The 16,306-nt window shown below is 44.0% G+C and overlaps 2 protein-coding genes across 5 annotated transcripts in view; both read left to right on the plus strand.

Moving 5' to 3' along the window:
* Positions 1–16,306, plus strand: part of LOC130294334 (synaptotagmin-1-like) — a 302,141-nt gene that overhangs the window by 271,220 nt on the left and 14,615 nt on the right. The window lies entirely within an intron of this gene.
* The window catches only part of DNAAF3 (dynein axonemal assembly factor 3), a 359,599-nt gene that overhangs the window by 204,845 nt on the left and 138,448 nt on the right, over positions 1–16,306 (plus strand). The gene's annotated exons all lie outside the window — the stretch shown is intronic.

A 16,306-nucleotide genomic window follows, 5' to 3' on the forward strand; every position in this document is an offset into this window, starting at 1 on the left:
CCCAACAAATCATTTTGTTTTGGTTTTGTTGCAGATTTTGTTATAAAATAAGTGATGTCATTACAAAGTACAAAGGGTGAAGCAAAAAACAAGCCCATATGGTTTTTAGAAGGGAAGGAGGAAAAAAACTAAAATTGGCCTGGTTCTTAAAGGGGCACCTGAGTGGAAAACAATCAACTGGTGGCAGAAAGTTAAACAGATTTGTAAATTACTTCTATTTAAAGATCTTCATCCTTTCAGTACTTATCAGCTGCTGTAAGTGCCACAAGAAGTTGTATTTCTTTCTGGACCACAGTGCTCTTTCTTTCTTTCTGGCCACAGTGCTCTCTGCTGAAACCTCTGTCCAGAGTACAAGTGAATCCCTATAGCAAATCTCTCCTTCACTGGACAGTTCCTCACATGGACAGAGGTGTCAGCAGAGAGCACTGTGGTCAGACAGAAAAAAAATTCTAATAGAAAAGAACTTCCTGTGGAGCATACAGCAGCATATAAGTACTGGAAGGATTAAGATTTTTTAATAGAAGTAATTTATAAATCTGTTTAACTTTCTGGCACCAGTTGATTTAAAAAAAAAAAAAAAGTTGTTTAACCAATGGAGTAACTCTTTAAGGCCAAAATGGGCTCTGTCCTTAATGAGTTAAAGAAAACATGGTAATTCTTGGAGAACATAGCATGCATCAGTATTTTTTCTTCAATGTTGAAATAAAGCGAGGAAATTGATTTACAAAGAGCTACTACAAGTGACCCTTGATTCGCTGACATTTAAAAAAAAATTCTTTACCAAACAGAATTCTTGATCATTGTGTTCAGATAATTTTTATTAAACTTTTTTTAAAATAAAACAATAGTACACAAAAACAACCCACAACCCCTACCCACCCACACCCACCCCGTCTAGACCCACCCCCCACACAAAAACACCCCCCACGAACAAGCCATCACTATTTAGCACAATTTACTATCTGTGTCCAGCGCAATAGAGTAAATAGAACAAAGCAAGGTAAAGAAAATACAATCCCAGCCTTCCCAGGATCTACTAGGGGTAAACACCAGCAGTACATAGAACAAAGTACAGCAACCACACTAGATAGTTTAGCATAAGGGGGAGCACACAGCCACAAACAAAAACACAAAAGGCCTCAGCAGTCAGCACACACCACACATTAGGTACACACACCAATGTTTCCATGGTCACGGACTTACACTGTTCTATCGGGCAGGTGGAATTTCTGCACCCATGGACCCTATACCAAATCAAACTGACGAGTAGCTTTACGCTTAACATATATTCCTTTCTCCAATTGAACAATATGTGTGACTCAGATCAGCAGATATCAGATCAGCAATGGTCGGAGGAGTATACCGAATCAAATACTGAGCTATCAGCTTCCAAGCCTGGTAAAGAAATCACAAAATCCCCACATCTAGTCCAGACGGCTCCCGTTCACACCCAATGAGACCAAGCAAAAACACTTTAGGGAGGAGTAACAATGTAATACCATATACCCTCCGGATAAGGTGTAAAACATCATGGCAATAAGAAGCAAGAAGTGGACAGCCCAACATCATATGTATCAGATGAGCATCCACCACTCCGCATCTAGGGCAAGTAGAGTCTGACCGAACCCCAATTTTATGTAGGAACAAGGGACAAACTGTTAGCCAGATACGGAGTGAGTGCAAGCACAGTGGACCAGTTCTTATCAGTCAGAGAGCTGAGATACCTCTCCCACTAGCTACGAACCGTTAGGGGAAACCGATCATGATGGAAACTCAGCAATTCCCTGTACAACCATGAGATAATGCCGACTCCCGCTTCGTAACCACCGAATTAAGCACAAGATTAGTATGAATAGTCAGTTACAGTGTCCTACTCTGCGACACATGGCGCAACTGCAAGTAACGGTAGAATGGCTAGTGAGGAAGGATAAATTCCTCTTGCAGATCCCCAAAAGTTCGAACTACCCCCTGGGTACTGTTACGCCGAGCGCTCCGGGTCCCTGCTCCTCCCCAGAGTGCTCGCGGCGTTCCTCTCTCTGCAGCGCCCCGGTCAGACCCGCTGACCGGGAGCGCTGCACTGACATTGCCGGCGGGGATGCGATTCGCATAGCGGGACGCGCCCGCTCGCGAATCGCATCCCAAGTCACTCACCTATCCCGGTCCCCGGCTGTCACGTCCTGGCGCGCGCGGCTCCGCTCCTTAGGGCGCGCGGGCGCCAGCTCTCTAAGATTTAAAGGGCAAGTGCACCAATGATTGGTGCCTGGCCCAATCAGCCTAATTAGCTTCCACCTGCTCCCTGTCCATTTTACCTCTCTTCCCCTGCACTTCCTTGCCGGATCTTGTTGCCTTGTGTCAGTGAAAGCGTTTAGTGTTGTCCAAAGCCTGTGTTCCAGATCTCCTGCTATCCTCCTTGACTACGAACCTTGCCGCCTGCTCCGACCTTCTGCTACGTCTGACCTTGCCTCTGCCTAGTCCTTCTGTCCCACGCCTTCTCAGCAGTCAGCGAGGTTGAGCCGTTGCCGGTGGATACGACCTGGTTGCTACCGCCGCAGCAAGACCATCCCGCTTTGCGGCAGGCTCTGGTGAAAACCAGTAGCAACCCTTGAACCGGTCCACCGACACGGTCCACGCCTATCCCTCGCTGACACAGAGGATCCACATCCAGCTAGCCGAATCATAACAGGTACATAACTGCTCCAGGCAACACAAACCTCTCCTCTCCCAAAATCCAGCATCCACAAAAGAACAAAAAATTGGCAGGCCAGGATTACACCATAAAGGGGTATACCTAGTGCAGCCGGTAATGCCTAACAGCTTCTTAGTATGACTCCAAAGGTTACAGTCATGGTCGTAAATGTTGGCACCCCTGAAATTTTTCAAGAAAAGTATTTATCTCAGAAAAGGATTGCAGTAACACATGTTTTGCTATACACATGTTTATTCCCCTTGTGTATATTGGAACTAAACCAAAAAAGGGAGGGAAAAAAAGCAAATTGGACATAATGTCACACCACACTCCAAAAATGGTCTGGACAAAATTATTGGCACCCTTAACTTAATATTTGGTTGCACACCCTTTGGAAAAAGTAACTGAAATCAGTTGCTTCCTATATCCATCAATAAGCTTCTTACATCTCTCAGACGGAATGTTGGACCACTCTTCCTTTGCAAACTGCTCAAGGTCTCTCCACAAGTGTTCAATGAGATTTAGATCTGGACTCATTGCTGGCCACTTCAGAACTCTCCAGCACTTTGTTGCCATCCATTTCTTGGTGCTTTTTGACGTATGTTTGAGTTCATTATCCTCCTGGAAGACCCAAAATCTCTGACGCAAACTTTCTGACACTGGGCTGTACAGTGTGACCCAAAATCCGTTGGTAATCCTCAGTTTTCATGATTACTTGAACACATTCAAGGCACCCAGTGCCAGAGGCAGCAAAACAACCCCAAAACATCATTGAACCCCCACCATATTTCACTGTAGGTACTGTGTTCTTTTCTTTGTAGGCCTCATTCTGTTTTTTGGTAAACAGTAGAATGATGTGCTTTACCAAAAAGCTCTATCTTGGCCTCATCTGTCCACAAGATTTTTTCCCAAAAGGATTTTGACTTACTCAAGTTCATTTTGGCAAAATGTAGTCTTGCTTTTTAATGTCTCTGTGTCAGCAGTGAGGTCCTCCTGGGTCTCCTGCCATAGCAGTTCATTTCATTTAAATGTCGACGAATAGTTTGTGCTGACACTGATGCTCCCTGAGCCTGCAGGACAGCTTGAAAATCTTTGGAACTTGTTTGGGGCTGCTTATCCATCATCCGGACTATCCTGCGTTGACACCTTTCATCAATGTTTCTCTTCCATCCACACCCAGGGAAATAAGCTACAGTGCCATGGGTTGCAAACTTCTTGATAATGTTGCGCACTGTGGACAAAGGCAAATCTAGATCTCTGGAGATGGACTTGTAACCTTGAAATTGTTGATATTTTTCCACAATTTTGGTTCTCAAGTCTTCAGACAGTTCTCTTCTCCTCTTTCTGTTGTCCATGCTTAGTGTGGCACACACAGACACACAATGCAAAGACTAAGTGAACTTCTCTCCTTTTTTATGCTTACAGGTGTGATTTTTATATTGCCCACACCTGTTACTTGTCCCAGGTGAGTTTAAAGGAGCATCACATGCTTGAAACAATAATATTTTTCCACAATGTTGAAAGGGTGCCAATAATCTTGTCCAGCCCATTTCTGGAGTTTGGTGTGACATTATGTCCAATTTGCTTTTTTTCATCCCTTATTTGGTTTAGTTCCAATACACACAAAGGGATTAAAAAATGTGTATAGCAAAACATGTGTTACTGCAATCCATTTCTGTGAGAAATACTTCATTTTCTTAAAAAATTTCAGGGGTGCCAACATTTATGGCCATGACTGTACATAATAGCCGGGTAGTAAGAAAGGAGTCAGGATGCCTAGTAAGAGCACCAATTTCCAGCATGTGTAATGGTACCGTCCCCTGTGTCTAGCCATGAATGGTCCCCCCTTAGGACCTAACATATTAACATTCGTACATCCCCTCAGTTGGTGCAGTTGGGAGGCAGGGAAATATAACCAAGACCAAGGGTTAGGAAGTGCCAACCCCCCCCCCCCCCCCCCCGATGATTTACCACATTGAAGAGTTTTCAACCTTATTCTAGCCAACCTACCCCCCCCCCCCCCAAACTAAATGTCTAAAGAGGTTCCTTTGGATCCTTTGGAAGTGGGTCATCTCAATCCACACTGGGGAGTTTTGCAAAACATACAACAGTTGCGGCATTAAAACCATCTTAGTCAAGTTAGTCTGGCCTACAACCAAAAGCTGCAACTTACACCATACCGCCACCCTTTGGGAACACTTATCCAGTAAAGGAGTCAAATTAAGTGGCACAAAATCATGTATTGAGGGAGTGATATGGATCCCCAGATACTTGAAGCTAGAAACCACCTGTAGTCTATACGTAGCTACCTGAGGAAGAACAGGCAAAGGGTCAAGGGGCATAAGCACAGACTTGTCCCAATTAATCAATAATGAATGTGAACCAAAAACCGATATCAATGACATCACTGGAGTTAGGGAACGGGCCGTGTTCCCCAAGAATAACAACATATCATCGGCATAGAGCCCTACCCGCTCCTCAAGGGACCAGTAACAGAATCCCACAATGTCAGGAGACGACCTAATAAGACAAGTCAATGGCTCAATAGCCAAAGCAAGAGCAGAGGTGACCGAGAGCTGACTATTCACCCTGAGTCTAGTAGTAGGATTCTTATGCAACAACTGATTATAAGAGAGGAATCATGACCCAAATCCCATACGAGCCATCACTCACCAGAGATAGTTCAACTCGACGCTATCAAATGCCTTGCTCCAGCCCCCTCCCGAGCCATCTGCAGATTCAGGAATACCCTGCGAATATTATACACTGTGGATTTACCCGGCATAAAGCTGGTCTGATACCCATGGACTAGTGACAGAACAAGTAAGTAGTAATAAATAATCACACTTCACCACTTATGTGTTCTTTAGTAATTCATTTCTCCTTGTACAAAACTTATCAAATGATCTTCAGTATCAAAAATATGAAAAAATACAAAAACTGATATCACCCATAGTACACACTAGACACGGTCGACATTTCTCAATATGCAGATTAACTTTAGCTTCCACGGGCATCCTGCGGCTGAAGATCCTTCCTCTCACAAAGGGGTAGACAGCTGAGCAATCGCCGGACACTTCCGACATTTTGGAGGACACGCCCCCTTTCTCAAGTATCCCTAACGTGCTCCCACTACCTGAATACATAGCAAATAACCTCTTGTGAGAACTTAATTCTGAAACAAGAGATCGTGTGTTGAAACATAGGCAAATAACAATTTGCAATTAAAAACACAATATGATATGGTCCCAATATTAACGCAGCAGTATATAGATGTTCTGATATTAACTCTTCACAGAAATACCTCCGTGACCAATGCACTCAATGTTTCGATCCATTAGACTTCTCTCTGCAATAATTTTCATTTAACTATTTCTTCAGTAGTCCCTTGTACTTCCTTCCTACACTGCACACCGTGTAACGCGGCATGAAGGGGCGCTAACATACCCACACCGGTGAACCCCACACATTCAGGGAAAAGAACAACAAAGATTCTCCAGCACACACAGGAGGAATATAAGGACAGACTAGAATGGGAGCACATAGCAAGTACGCAATCAATCAACCAAGCTCAAAGCTAGCAAACTGTGAGCACATTCCCGCATATCGCAAAAGACAAAACATTCCGTATCAAAACTTTGCAGAAAAACCCCATGGACAAAAAACAACACTCTCCCCCAGATAGCGGGCCCCAGGAAGCGCAGCAGACCTCCGACCACCAGCACCACAGGAGTCCGGCAGCCAATAAGTCCAGTGAGGATTCCTGGATCAGGTAGGCAGCACCGATCCTCCAGCGCACGGGCAACCCGCAGGCAGGCAACTTCCGGTCAAGCATAGAGGCCGAGGCTTCAGGGCCCACACTGTTCAGCGGTCTCCGGCAGGTCTCAAAGCACCAAATTGTCCCCAAAATGTAGGAATAGGGAGTCTGAGGGAGTGCACCGGAGTAGATATGCACCGCAAGAGAGCAGGATGCCAGGGATATCAGCAGGATAATCTGGAGGAAGGCTAACATTAAAGGGGTATTCCAGGCAAAAACTTTTTTTTATATATATATATATATATATATATATCAACTGCCTCCGGAAAGTTAAACAGATTTGTAAATTACTTCTACTAAAAAATCTTCATCCTTCCAATAGTTATTAGCTTCTGAAGTTTTCTGTCTAACTGCTCAATGATGATGTCACGTCCCAGGAGCTGTGCATGATGGGAGAATATCCCCATAGCAACTGCAAAGCTCCCGGGACGTGAGTCATCAGAGAGCAGTTAGACAGAAAATAACAACTCAACTTCAGAAGCTAATAACTATTGGAAGGATTAAGATTTTTTAATAGAAGTAATTTACAAATTTGTTTAACTTTCCGGAGCCAGTTGATATATAAAAAAAAAGTTTTGGCCTGGAATACCCCTTTAAGCGCATCTGCTCAGGCAGCCATGCAGACCATGCCCCCTTTTTATCTATCTATCTATCTATCTATCTATCTATCTATCTATATATCTAAGTAAGACTTAAAGGGGTTAGCCACCATAAGGTGATTTTAGTTCTTACCTGCCAAACAATAAAGGACATGCTTAAGAAGGATTTGTGCTTGTCTTGGGGTCAAATTGCTATGTTGTGAGATTGTGAGATAACGCTGTGGCTATCTTTTTGTGAAAGGGCTATTTCCTGTTGGAGTTCGTTCTCTTAAACTAACTAAGTCCCATAATTCCTTGTTTGTAAGTGTGAGGTCACTTTTCTCCCTCCCTGAGACAATAGTAATTTTGTATGCTGTTACAAAATAAACATTGGGGCACAAATAACAGAAGAATTGCAAGACATCCCTCACACACAGGTACAGACACTATATTATGAACTATACTAACTTTACAGCCCCTGTAGCATAGTCAAATAAAAATGTATGTTCCAGCATCACTTCCAAATGGATGGAGATATTTCAATGAAACTTGGCACTTGTAAGTTACATGCAAGGAATTGAGACTTTCAGTACCTTACTCCACATGTTCCACTCTACATCTTCTGGTGAGTGTGTCGGTCCAGCTTGCAAATCACATCCCTTCCACAAGCCATGCCCCCAGCAAGCCACGCCCCTTCTATTTTCATTCTTTTTTTTTTTTTGTCAAGGCCAAAAATACAATTTTCGCTAAATATTCTCACACCACAGGTCCTTCAACCACAATATCTTCACCACAGCTAACATCCACCTTACTCTACAAGCACTGCATCTTCGGTGAATGAGGACTGGATATGGGAACGGTATATGAGAAATGAATATGAGTATGGGGATGGGATAAGAGATGACGATACGAGAACAAGATAAGAGGTCAGGATATGAGGATGGGGAATGAGGACAAGATATTAGGTATGTGTGTAAGTCACACCTATATAGATGCCCCACACATATACAATATAATTAGCAGTACACCACTATATTTAGTGTTTTGCTGTGTGCCTTAAACCCATTAAAACTTTTAGGAAAATACATGTAATAATGTGTGCGCCTAAAAAAGGCATATGTGTGTTTTTGATCAATAATAATGATTAGCATTGTTCAAAAGCACGTGGTTTCAAAAATGCACAAATTTTTACATGCGCACAGCAAAGATGCTACCCATAATAGTAAGAAAGGCATGGACTCACAAGTGACGTCTTCTCTGATCATAGTAATTTTCTTACCTTTTTTTCCAATTGGCTCACAACGATATCAACTTCTTCTAGTCTTTTTTGCAGAAATGCCACACAAAAATATTTTAGGCTCCTCATATTTCAAGCACCTTGAGCACCTCTATACATAACACCCCAACTATAGTGCCCCAAATGGTAATAATGCCTATGTAAGGTAGACCCTCCTCTACTCAAATTTTGCCCCCTTTTCTCCAAAATCTCAACCCCCATTAGGTAGGCAGCAACATATATTAAGTAGATAGGCAGACTCCCCCTCAATATTTATAGCAAGAGGGACAGTGTGGCATATGACAGGAATGGGGCAGTAGGAACAATGAGGCTTGTAATAGGAAGAGTAGACGTAGGGACAGTGAGGCATGTAATGGGGAGGGTAGAAGTAGGGACAGTGAGGCATGTAATAGAATGGGTAGTAGTACTAGGGACAGTGAGGCATGTGATAGGAGGCGTAGTAGTACTAGGGACAGTAAGGCATTTAATAGGGGGAGTAGTAGTACTAGTGACAGTGAGGCATGGGATAGGAGGGGTAGTAGCATTAGGGATAGTGAGGCATATAATAGTGTGGTGTAATGTGTAATTAACCTTATCGTGACACCAGGGCGTGGTTGACCTATACACCACCCGAGGTAGGCCAGCTTTCCCTGTGCCAGGCGCGGGGCAAATAATCACTCTGGCGCAAGGTTACAATTAACTGGCTTGCTTTACTGAGATTGGAAAGATGGTACAATCCGTTAAAGCTCAGATTAGCGTGAAGGAGTTGCAGGGTGAATTTAGGGAAGCTTATTGGCTTGCTGGGATTTGATTGTGCTGTATATAAATGACTTGACTGGTATGCAGCCCACGCTATACTTTAGGGACTTGGACTTGACTAACTTGACTAAAGTAATCCCCATGACTGTAGGCTTACCGCAAGGCTTTGAATTTCACTGGGTAGTGGGGTTAACTTGTAGTTGAAGTGTGGTTGCTGGACTAGGCTTCAGGCCTCCTTTCAAATCCACCTCACAGACAGACGTATACTAAGCTGCTGAAGAAAGGACCTACGGGGGTCCTGAATCACGTCCAGCCGAACAGCACAATTGCGACCACCACTAACCTTACTATTGAGATACAGCATAAGTTTGGACCATATCTGCCTATGACAGCGTGCGTTATCCCAATAAGAGGAGGCCGCCGGGATCTGCCTGATATAAAGAGAATGGGGATTATAGTGTTAACTGAAGAGGGGCCTACCTGTAACAGATCATGTCTGGTTATATTGTATCGGGGTATCGTTTGAGGACTTTAATTCTGTAAATATAAATTTGATTTTCAGCTATCGTTTCTACATTGTCACTGCTAAGTGCTGCAAAGGCTATTAAATACATAACAAAAAAGCTTTCTTGGTACCTGGAAATGGAAATTATCCACTGCCATTCAGTCTCTCCTGGGAAATAACTTGTTATCAAGGAAACTATGCACATCCTGATGCAATTTAGGTATTATCTGGGCTCTGGGAAATTCTACAGGTCACAAAAGAAAAAAAAAATCTTTGAATATGGGAAATTTCACAATTTGCAGATGTTAGCAATGTCTACATTAGCATACAAATCACCTGTCATATGGTGTATAGAAAACTCATTTGTCTAGGATGTGAATGTATCCTATACAATGGGATGAGGATGGCCTTTCCCAAAATAGGCCTTGAGAAAGGCTTTTCTGATCTGAGACAAGAAAGTCCAGAACTTCAGCTACATATGAGAAGTTTCAATACTTTATTCCAAACATCCTCATTAAATACAGCCTGTTAAAAAATCAGGTTTCTGACCACACAGGACAAACTAAAATGGGGAAAAAGGGAGGGGGGGGGGTCGGGATGGTTGCTGAGAAAGTCATTTCATGGTTTTGCTTTTTAGCATGCATTTTATTTCAACTAATCTATTGTCTAACATCTCACCCAGGGCCGGATTAAGAGCATCATGGGCCTGGTGCTGAAGATTGTGATGGGCCTTTTCAGCAAAGTATATAAAATGAAAACGCAACACAAACAAATGTTGTCACATGTTTTATGCACATTAAATCACCAAGATAGCTGAATATATGTTAGTGTATGGAAACTTTGCATATCTTTATAGAATCTGTTCTTTAGCTAAAAAAAAAACAACTCACTTTTATGGGGACCCAGAGTGTCAAAGAGGTGTGGTAGAGGGTCAGCTATGCCCCCCAGATTGTAACACCTATCCCATGTGACGTCACATCCGCTGCTTCTTTGGTTAACATGTAGGAGTTGCTTGCCAGCGACGTGTTGGCATCCTGTGCATGCGCCATGAATAGGGATTCTGGTTCACAAGTGGTAGGTCTGAGTTCACACCTGTCAGACTGCTCATCCATCACAATCCGATTCACAGCGCATGGGGGATACATGTGTCAAAGAAGGTGCGGAGAAGTGTTGCAGCCCTGTAGCCACACCTCTTTCACACTCAATGCACCCCTAAAGTGAAATAAGGGATCAAACAACATCTATGAAGATATGCAAAGTATCCATACACCAACATCTTTTTTGGCTATGCTAGCAATTTCATATGCATAAGGCTTCTTTCACACAGCTGTTAGGACACTGCAGTATGACGGTCCCCGGGGGAATAGCGGGAGAAAAATTACTGCTTGCGCCGTCTTTTTCTCCTGCTAGTCCCGCTACAAAAGACTGACCCCATTATAGTAAATGGCAAGGTGACAATTTCTCACCTAGCTTTTTCATGCTCCTGATTGGCATATCTGCTTATCATAGCTCAGCTATAATAGATATATTTACCTATAACTTTTAGTCAAGTCTGTCTATAATAGCTGAGCAATGATAAGCAGATATGCCATTCAGGAGCATGATAAAGCTAGGTGAGAAATTGTCATCTAGCTTTTCTGGGCTCCTGAATGGCATATCAGCTTATCATAGCACAGCTATTATAGACAGATTTGACTATTTATTATAGGCAAATCTGTCAATAATAGCTGAACTATTATAAGCAGATATGCCATTCAGGAGCCCAGAAAAACTAGGTGACAATGTCTCACCTAGCTTTTTCAAGCTCCGGAATGGCATATCTACTTATAATAGCTCAGCTACTATAAGCAGACATGTCATTCAGGAGCATGGAAAAGCTAGGTGAGACATTGTCACCTAGCTTTTCTGTGCACATGAATGGCAAGTCAGTTCATGCCTGGTGGACTAGTCGTACCTTTGGGGGAAACTCCAGAGGCAGAGAGAAATGTGCGCCAGCGGCGGCGGGACCTCAGGCAGGTGGCATCACCTCGGTTTAAGTGGTTCTCCAGCTGTTGGAAAGCTAAAACTTCCATCATGTCTGGAAAGCCTCTGGCAATGGGAGTTGCAGTTTTGTAACAGCTGGAGAGACACAGATTGGACACAGTTTTACCCATCATCACTGCAGAACTTACAAGTGACTACAGCTCTGATGGGACAGTCAGGAGAACACACAATGATATCAGTGACCTGAGTGACATCTTCTGACTTGAGTGATATATTCTCTGTTATCTTTTCTTCTTCATCTGGGCCAGAGACCAGGTCTTCCCCCAGCTCCATCTTCTCTGCAGAGTCTGACATCCAGACATCATTGGCTCCTCACTGTCAGCAGATCCTCACCCTCTGCATGAAGACAGTAATCATTATAACCTTGCCAGAAAGTGTACCCTAAATAAAATACTGCCCCACACTGTACCCTAAATAAAATACTGCCCCACACTGTACCCTAAATAAAATACTGCCCCACACTGTACCCTGAATATAATACTGCCACACACAGTAACCTGAATATAATACTGCCACACACAGTAACCTGAATATAATACTGCTATACACTGTACCCACTAAATATAATCCTGCAACACACTGTACGCTGAATAGAATACTGCTATACACTTTACCCACTAAATATTATCCTGCCACACACTGTACCCTCAATATAATGCTGCCCCACACTGTACCCTGAATATAATCCTGCCACACACTGTACCCTGAATATAATCCAGCCACACACTGTACCCTGAATATAATACTGCCCCACACTGTACCCTAAATAAAATACTGCCCCACACTGTACCCTGAGTATAATACTGCCACACACAGTAACCTGGATATCATGCTGCCCCACACTGTACCCTGAATATAATACTGCTATACACTGTATCCACTAAATATAATCCTGCTACACACTGTAACCTGAATATAATGCTGTCCCACACTGTATCCACTAAATATAATCCTGCTACACACTGTAAACTGAATATAATGCTACCCCACACTGCAACCTGAATATAATACTGCTATACACTGTATCCCCTAAATATAATCCTGCAACACACTGTACCATGAATATAACACTGCCATACACTGTACCCACTAAATATAATCCTGCTACACACTGTAACCTGAATATAATGCTGCCCCACACTGTATCCACTAAATATAATCCTCCTACACACTGTAACCTGAATATAATGCTGCCCCACACTGTATCCACTAAATATAATCCTGCTACACACTGAAACCTGAATATAATGCTGCTATACACTGTACCCAATAAATATAATCCTGCTACACACTGTAACCTGAATATAATGCTGCTATACACTGTAACCACTAAATATAATCCTGCTACACACTGTAACCAGAATATAATGCTGCCCCACACTGTATCCACTAAATATAATCCTGCTACACACTGTATCCTAAATAAAATACTGCCCCACACTGTACCCTGAATATAATACTGCCACACACTGTACCCTGAATATAATACTGTTACACACTGTACCCCTGTATATAATACTGCTATAAACTGTATCCACTAAATATAATCCTGCAACAGACTGTAACCTGAATATAATGCTGCCCCACACTATATCCACTAAATATAATCCTGCTATACACTGTAACCTGAATATAATGCTGCCCCACACTGTATCCACTAAATATAATCCTACTACACACTGAAACCTGAATATAATGCTGCTATACACTGTACCCACTAAATATAATCCTGCTACACACTGTAACCAGAATATAATGCTGCCCCACACTGTATCCACTAAATATAATTCTGCTACACACTGTACCCTGAATATAATACTGTTACACACTGTACCCCTGTATATAATACTGCTATAAACTGTATCCACTAAATATAATCCTGCAACACACTGTACCATGAATAGAATACTGCCGTACAATGTATCCACTAAATATAATCCTGCTACATACTGTACCCTGAATATAGTGCTGCTATACACTGGACCCACTAAATATAATAATCCTCATCACTCTCCCCTGCACCTCTCATCACCCCCATAACCACCCCTGCACCTCTCATCCCCCCCGCACCTCTCATCATTACCCCCCCGCACCTCTCATCACATCCGCCACTATCCCCCCCCCCCTCGCAAGTTCTCCTACCCTACCGGGATCGGTGCAACTGCATCAGGCAGTGAGGATCTATCAGTGAGGATCGTCTCTGCTGGAGATCGCGTAGGACGTGGGCAGGGACAGGTCAGGTGATTGGAGTAGACATGCGTGCCTGCGCGGGGCACGTGACGTCCCTACTCCCATCAGCCCCTGGCCTGTCCGGCCCTGCTATTATTCTTAAGGGGCCCGCGCCCTAGAAAAAAGTAATTTAATAAAATGAGGCACAGTCAATACCCCCCTGATGGCGGCCCTGCACGCAGGTAATGCAACCACGTCACCACCAGGGCCGTAGTTAAGCCTGTGGGCCGGCCTGGGACATTGCAGGGCCGGCCCTCTTTTACTGTTAACATTGCTGTCGCGGACCGCCGGGCCTATTTTAACATAGGGGCCTGAAGCTGCGCTCCATCCACCCCTACGTTAATCTGGCCCTGATCTCATCGAGTTTAAAGTGAAACTACAACATCAAAGCTAAAAGCGGCACTAAGAATGTGTCATCTGAGCAATATTTTTTATAAACAGAATAGTTATAGGAAGAATCATGTGTATATGTAGATTGTCTGTATGTACGTACATTTTTATTAACTGTCTATTCAATTAATACAAGTGCAGTCATTACAGATAATAGCCCACATTTCATGGACATAAACTGAAAGTTTTCACCATCAGTAGTATGATGCAACGTACGCCAAAATATGCACCAAAAAAGAGTAAACTTTTGTTGTTCACAAGGCGATTAAGGCATTCAAGTTACTAGACATGGCACTTTAACTTTTATGTCAGGTTTGGTGAAAAAATAAGTTTAAAGGGGGGGACAATAATTTATTAGTCGGAAATATGATTTCATGATTTTAGTGGTATTTTTCAGATTTTCATGTTGGAAACCAACAGATTGTTGATCCGCACTAAACCCTATATACCCTGTTATAGTACGGGTAAACAGCTTTAAAAAGAAGTGTAAATTACATTAATCTGTGTAGTAGTTGAGTTATTGCTGTTTACTTTTACAAAACCTAAAAACTAGTAGACTATATTTGGTCCAATCGTAGGGTAGACTGATCACTACGCGTATCCCCTGCTGGGACTGTCAGCTTTAATCTGGAGAACAATTTTGGCAATTGGTTGTCACGATGCCGGCTGGCAGGTAGTGGATCCTCTGTGCCAGAGAGGGATTGGCGTGGACCGTGCTAGTGGATCGGTTTTAAGTCACTACTGGTTTTCACCAGAGCCCGCCGCAAAGCGGGATGGTCTTGCTGCGGCGGTAGTGACCAGGTCGTATCCACTAGCAACGGCTCAACCTCTCTGACTGCTGAAGATAGGCGCGGTACAAGGGAGTAGACAGAAGCAAGGTCGGACGTAGCAGAAGGTCGGGGCAGGCAGCAAGGATCGTAGTCGGGGGCAACGGCAGGAGGTCTGGAACACAGGCTAGGAACACACAAGGAAACGCTTTCACTGGCACAATGGCAACAAGATCCGGCGAGGGAGTGAAGGGGAAGTGAGGTATAAATAGGGAGTGCACAGGTGAACACACTAATTGGAACCACTGCGCCAATCAGCGGCGCAGTGGCCCTTTAAATCGCAGAGACCCGGCGCGCGCGCGCCCTAGGGAGCGGGACCGCGCGCGCCGGGACAGGACAGACGGAGAGCGAGTCAGGTACGGGAGCCGGGATGCGCATCGCGAGCGGGCGCTACCCGCATCGCGAATCGCATCCCGGCTGGAGACGGTATCGCAGCGCACCGGGTCAGTGGAGCTGCCCGGAGCGCTGCGGTAGCGAGAGAGAAGCGAGCGCTCCGGGGAGGAGCGGGGACCCGGAGCGCTCGGCGTAACAGTACCCCCCCCCTTGGGTCTCCCCCTCTTCTTAGAGCCTGAGAACCTGAGGAGCAGACTTTTGTCTAGGATGTTGTCCTCAGGTTCCCAGGATCTCTCTTCAGGTCCACAGCCCTCCCAATCCACCAAAAAGAACCTTTTTCCTCTGACCGTCTTGGAGGCCAGTATCTCTTTCACTGAGAAGACGTCAGAAGAACCGGAGACAGGAGTGGGAGAAACTAATTTGGGAGAGAAACGGTTGATGATGAGTGGTTTAAGAAGAGAGACATGAAAGGCATTAGGAATACGGAGAGAAGGAGGAAGAAGAAGTTTGTAAGAGACGGGATTAATTTGGCACAAGACTTTGAAAGGACCAAGATAGCGTGGACCCAGTTTGTAACTGGGGACACGAAAGCGGACATATTTAGCGGAGAGCCATACCTTGTCTCCGGGAGCAAAAATGGGGGGAGCTCTTCTTTTCTTATCGGCAAACTTTTTCATGCGAGATGAAGCCTGTAAAAGAGAATCTTGGGTCTCTTTCCATATGGTGGAAAGATCACGAGTCACTTCATCTACAGCGGGCAAACCAGAGGGCAAGGGAGTAGGGAGGGGGGGAAGAGGGTGACGGCCGTACACCACGAAAAATGGGGATTTGGAGGAAGATTCAGAGACTCTAAAGTTATACGA

This window comes from Hyla sarda, chromosome 10, assembly GCF_029499605.1.
Source record: "Hyla sarda isolate aHylSar1 chromosome 10, aHylSar1.hap1, whole genome shotgun sequence".
In the NCBI taxonomy this organism is placed as follows: Eukaryota; Metazoa; Chordata; class Amphibia; order Anura; family Hylidae; genus Hyla; species Hyla sarda.